Raw genomic sequence first — 6,568 nt, 5'->3', positions numbered from 1 at the left:
GGAGAGATTTGCTAAAGATATGAAAGGAATTGTTTAATACTGCACCTCCAGAGAGAAAAGCAGTCCACCTTATAGCAGACTGTTTTCTACTGCCCCAGTTATAAAAACTACAGATCACACCACAGCTCAGAAGATAAAGACAAGCCACTCTATTTTCTCTATCACTGGGATTTTCGTTTTAAATTTTTTTTTAATGATTTGGTTTGGAAGAGGACCTTAAAGATTATAGAGTTTCAACCCCCTGCTCTGGGCAAGGACACTTTCAAATAAACCAGGTTGCTCTGGTCTTGAACACTTCCAGGGAGAGGATATCCACAACTTCCCTAGGTAGCCTGTTCCAGTGCCTCACCACCCTCATAATTTTTTCCTAATATCTAATCTAAACCTACTTTTTTTTTTTTTTTTTTTTTTAACACTTCTTCAGTATCTTCTTTGCCATCAGTAGCTGACTGAGCATCTCACCCCAAAGCAACACAGTCCCCTTCTTATTTCCCTGTGAAAGCATGGCCCCAGAATCTGACCCTGAACACTCCCTGCCTTGTCTTCAAGCCTCTTCAGGCATATTTTTCACCCTACAGTCAGCATAGTTTCATCCCACATGGTTCACTTGGGACACCAGGCTGCAGTGGGCTGCTGGCACACACCAGGAAACTTTGTGACAGAGAACATCATGTTCCATGGAGAACAACAAGGAAATACAACAACCAACCACTGAAAAACGTGTTTTTTCTATATATCGTGCAAAAGCCTGGAAAGACTGTGGTAGTGACCCCAGGAAAAGCTCAGACATGCCCAACAGAATAGCAGCACTCCTGTGTTTAAGGCTACTGTTTGCTGCTTGTGCTGCTTTGCAGAGTGAGTATGTCATCCCCTAGGATGACAGCTCAAGTCTGAACTGCATCACTTCATCCAGGCTACAGATCTGCTTTGCCATCTCAAGTGTGACAGACAAGCTTCACACCCCTGAACAGTTGTGAAATGCTGCACAGCTTCCCTGCTCTAGTCCCAAGCTGGCTGCAGTTTCTTAGCAAAAGAGAAGGATCCCTTCAAAAAGTGCTCACAACAGCTTGGGCGAAAAGTTTTAGCTACAGCCAATGTTAAATGCCTATTGTTGCTTATAAGAAAGTCAAAAACCAAATAAAATCTTTAAGAAAATGAGTAAGACACATTAATGACTAGAAGCTAAACTTAGCATGGGAGGATTTTTAACAAAAGCAGATGTAGTGATTGCAACCGGAACACAAATAACTAGAACAGTGCTACATATTTGGATTTATTTCAGGATGTAAAAAGTAGAGAAGAAGCTGGGAAAAACATGCACTGTATCACACACACATAGGAAAAACTACATGTTCTGAAAAGGGCTGTCATTTCCCTATTGCGCTTGTAAAAGCTTTTAGATACCAGACACAGTACTTTGTTACATACTGGCACCAACTGAAGTGTCAGACAACACCCAGGGTGTCTTAGATGCCATTGAAGATTCAATTGGTTAGAAGAATAGAAATTACAAGCTTCACTTCAGGCAGAAGCCAGTATATCCTCTTCCAGAAAAAAGGCAGATGTGTTTTAAACCCTTTTATGGTGGTGCCTGTTAGTATCAACATGCTTAAGAATGTGCTACTATTTTCATTATAAACCCCTGCTTTGAAGTGTTTTATAACTCAGCTATAAACATATAGCACTTGCAGGGACAGACACAAACAGACACAGTCCTGTTTCTATATCAGGACTTTAACTAAGTGTGCATGCATACACACATACCTAAAACAATGGTGGCATCCTAGCCTTTAAGGCAGTTCTGTAGCCCAAAATTATCTACATGAAAAGCATTAATTCTCTTCAGCAACTGATATCATAGCTGTTTACTTTCACTGCTCTCATGCTGTAGTCTGTTATAATTTGTTTTACAAACTTTAAAAGCAGCTGCTGCTAGACAACAACCACTTCTTCTGAGCGTTCTAATATTACTGCTGCAGGAGCTTCACCTTGGGAGGAAATCTCCCTTTTCCTCCCCATGTACATTTCTGCAGCAGGTGAGTGAGCCATTTGGTAAACAAGCAAGCAGTAGTCTGAAAACCTACTTTAGCAGGCACTTAAAACAGCTATCTTTAAATAGGAGAGTTTTTTAAGCACTTGGATGAAAAGAGCTTTGATACATTTGCAGAACATCAGTGAGTGAAAGAGAGCTGCCAAGAAGCAATTCATTGAAGCTTTATTTTTCACTCCTATTCTGCTTTTTATTTTAATTTATAAATTAATTAGAAATTAAATGAAAAGTTTCTCCATTTAAGAAAACCTGGAAAACCTCCCCAGCTTCCCCGGCACATGCCCTGCAGCCCGTTTCTGAGATGTGCTGTGTCCCACATAGGCATGGGTCTCTCCAGGCAGAGCAGGACAAGCTCCTCCCAGGTTCCATCAATGAAGCTTTGCAGAAAGGGGTGGAAGTGGGGATCACTCCAGCAGCTCTGGGCAGATGTCCCCTAGGGTGATACACTTTGCAAGGGCTCCCACCAGCTGCTGAAGAAACAGGCTGTGCAGTGCACTGGGCTTCTTGTTAGTGAAGTACTTTATGGAAGTTAACCATCAACCTCACTGACTGTGTGAATGCACACAGAACCTCAGCTGTAAGATTAACAGGGCTAAATTCAAAGACAATTGGATTGCAGAGCTAAATCCAAAGACAAAATGTTTAGAGATCCTTGCCATAAGACTTCTACCCCCTAGTGTATAGGGCAAGAATTTCTGGGAAAAAAAACCCCAAAATCAGATATATTTAGTCTTCTTGAATTACAGCTTACAGTGATCTGTGTCTTGTATGTGCTTTCTGTAACATTAAAGAGGCTCTGCAGTTATGCTGCTGAACATTAAATAAATGTAGCAAGCTGAAAACCACCACAGTTTGGAAAAGCCAGACATCAAGGATGCATTGCACTAAGCAAGGAATATTCTTTACAGCTGAATTCCAAAACTCTATGCTTTCTGAATTTAACCAGAAATCCACAGCGTTGCAATTTGGTAAGTATTTAACTACTCCCAATTCTTACCTACAGAAACTTGCAAGAACTGCTGGCAAGTTGCAACATCTGCAGAAAGCCAAGAGCTGCACAGAAGAGCGCTGACTCCAAACAAAGGCAGCAGTCAGTCAGGCTCATGGATGGGATGGGAGGACCCAACACAGGGAGCAGCTCAACCTGCTGCCTGAATCTTTACCATCATCTGTACAGCAGAGGAGCGATTAATAGCAGTGAAAAGAAGGAAGAAGGGCTACCTATGCCCATGGCTTATCAAGATAAAGACTTAAGGACAGAAACAAAATGCTGACTCATTTTTTGTTCCTCTTGCTGTCCTCTCATCTGGTCATAGCACTTCCTTGCAGGATGTTCATGCATGTGGGTATCAGCTAGCCAGCTTAGATGGCCCATGAATTGTTCCACAAATGCTTCACCCAGCTGCAGCATCTGAAGAAAATCTTTGGTCCATGAATAATAGCCATGTTAGGGCTTGGACATCCATATCCACACACACACACACATTGTTCCCACACCATGAGGGGAGTCTACATTTGTCTCCCATGAACACACTCACTTGTAAGTGCACACTTAAGTGGCAGCAAAAACAAAACTGCTGTGAAATTAGCAGCAAATTCTGAACTCAACAGATAATAAAGCTCAAGCTTCTACTCGGAGCTCTCATTCCAGCTGCAGTTCTCAAGCACCTGTCCAAATGCTAGAAATGTCTTTCATTTTATTTCCTATCACCAGAAAACAGAAACTGGGGATTTCTGCTGGTAATAGATAACATAGATGTATTTTAAATAATGCAGAGTGAGCAATGAGATAGCCCAGTGTGATTGCCAGTGTGGCAAGTGTGCCAGATACACACTGCCCTCCAATTCAGGAGCAGAAACAAGTGTATAAACTAGTGTTTTCACTGGGCTCAACAGAGTCAGTGCCTTTTTAGTTCATCCAATGAGGTCTCACACACACTCACAAACTTTAAACAGACCATTCAGGTGCTAAAAAACTGGCAACTAGAAGACAAATCATCCTGTCTGGTTTGCCTGAACTTTTCTAGGAGTGGAGAATTTGTGCTTTGGCAGTGCATATGCTTAATGATGGATGCACTTCCAACTCTTGCCAGTAATTACTGTTTTCTTGACTTTATTCTTTCTGATGAAAGACCAAATCTTGTGAATTATTGCCTTAAAAAAATTGCTTTTTAGCTTCTGGCTTTTAGTGCCTGCATTTGCTGTGCAAGGAAGTCCAAATGCTCACAAAATGAAAGACATCAGACTCTGATTACTGCCATATTGACTCCTCATGAGCAGTGGCCACTTCTTCCACAAATGAGGATAGCACATACAGGCCCCTAATTACCTGTGAGGGGCAGTAACTTACCAGTGTTAGGCTCAAGGTTTCCATACAAAGTCAAAGTGAACCCAATCTGGACAAACTCTTCTTGCAACACCAAGGTAATGCAGCCCTGCAGTTACAAGAGGAACATGGTATAACATTGTATACACATGTAACTGGTGAGATAAAAAAAAAAAAAAAAAAAAAAGGGAATTGCTGAAATATGGAAATATGGAAAAAGTCCTGGATCATTTCAGATGGAGAATATAGGAAAAATGCAGGCTGTGAAACCAAAGTCACCATGCAATAGTTAAGTGTTTCTCACATGGACTTTCCTTCACATAAAATAATGAGAGGTTCAGAGCAGATGAAAACTCTTTGAGTACAGTCTCCCTCTACAACCACCACTCCATAAGGCAATGCTTAAGTTTCTTTTTCAGTATTTTGTATCATCTCACATTAAAATTTCCAAACATGTCTATTAGGCTTCTCAGTTTCTAATTATATGATTTAGACAAAGAATATGAAAGACCTGCTAAATTGCTAAGTAGCAGCCAAGCCAAAGGCTTTGTAGCACATAGTGGTTTTAAATTGGAATCCAGATTTGCAAGACTGGTTGGAGAGGCCCATTTTCCAAAAGTAAAAGTCACCAGAACTGGCAGCATGACAGAATTGGAGACAACCTTCTGAAAGATGTAAAAATTGCAGGCTGCTGGTGGAAAAAGTATGCACTAGGTCAGACATTTGTATTGACACAGAGACTTGGTGGAGCAAACACATCCTGATTTACCAGGCAGAGTTTTCCCAAGCTGCATCTATGCCATACCTGGAATCAGTCATCAGGTGGCTAGAGAGAAAAAGGTTTAAACTAAGGAAAGAAAACATCACCCAAAAATATCTCCTTACCTCTCTCCTACCAAAACCAGCTGGAGAGGTGTGATGGTTGTGACAATGGTGTTAGTGAGAGCTGCCTTTCACACTTTAATGTTCATAATCCAATAGGCAGAGTATGAGTGTGATGAAATTCTCCTCCGAGTACATTTGTTCATTTCAGGAACAAGTTAACGTATCTTCCATTTTGGTATTTATTTGGGATATTTTAAATTAATCTACTTATCTATTAAACATGTTTGAAGCATCACGTAGAGGCACAAAAGACATAATGTTTTTTTCAGAACCTACAATTTCCATTCATTTAAGTGACCAACTGCTGTTCAGAGTTTTATAAATGGGATCTTGCTGGGAAAGCATTTAATGTCATTTTCCCTGTTGCAACTTTGGCCTGTTGCAACAGGGAAATTTGTTTGGTAGTGCTGCTCAGGGCTCCTCACGATATTGGCAAGATGGCCCAAGCAAAACCAGCCTTTGTCACACACCCTGCCTTCTCAGAGGCCACAGAAGGCTTCAGGGACACCATTGGGAAAGAGATGAGTTGCCAACTGCCTGACTGTTGCCTGGGCATTGGACATTATGCTACTTAATGCAATATAGATTGTCTGGAAATGAAGGTCACAAACCCCATATGATTTTTTCCCTGCTCACTAACCAGGCAGAATTTGGCACTACTTCTCTTGCTACTTTTTTTCTTACAACAGGCTTCTCAAAAGTGTCTGCCAACATTAGCCTTGATGTAATTCCAGCAGCTTCAGCAGAGGAATATTTAGCTCTGTCCTTAATCACCCTCATCCATTTTTTGACTTTGCAGAATCCTTCTGCAAACAGTGATGCGCCTTTGATGCCTGAGACACCAAACCAAGACTTCCCTGTGGCTAGACAAACAATTCCAAGGTCAGAGTGGTGGAAAGGCAGACAGTGTTGGTTTTGCATGTCAGCTGCGGCTGCCCCCTTAGGCCTTACTGAGCTCACCAGCGCCTGCATCAGCTCGCCCTTCCCATTCACTGCTCCACAGATTCTTCCAACACCATGGACCATGGTTACCAATAGCTCTGTTGCTCATTTTGCACCATCAAACCACAAGTACATCACCTTTCATGTAAACATTTTTCCAAATACAAAGCTCTTTAAATTACATATGCAAAAGGACAAAGGCTAAAGAGGAAGTAAAAAATCCCAACAACTAAATGCATTTGTCACAAAACTCAGCAAAAGATGACTCACTGTGTGGCTTCATGATTGTGGTACTTCCTAGTCATTACTGCTCTCTACCTAAAAAGCTACAGAAATTAGTCAAGGTTGGCTTTAGAAATAACTCA

This window comes from Taeniopygia guttata, chromosome Z, assembly GCF_048771995.1.
Source record: "Taeniopygia guttata chromosome Z, bTaeGut7.mat, whole genome shotgun sequence".
NCBI lineage: Eukaryota > Metazoa > Chordata > Aves > Passeriformes > Estrildidae > Taeniopygia > Taeniopygia guttata.
The sequence above is the reverse complement of the archived record's forward strand: the minus strand, read 5'-3'. Positions refer to the sequence as shown.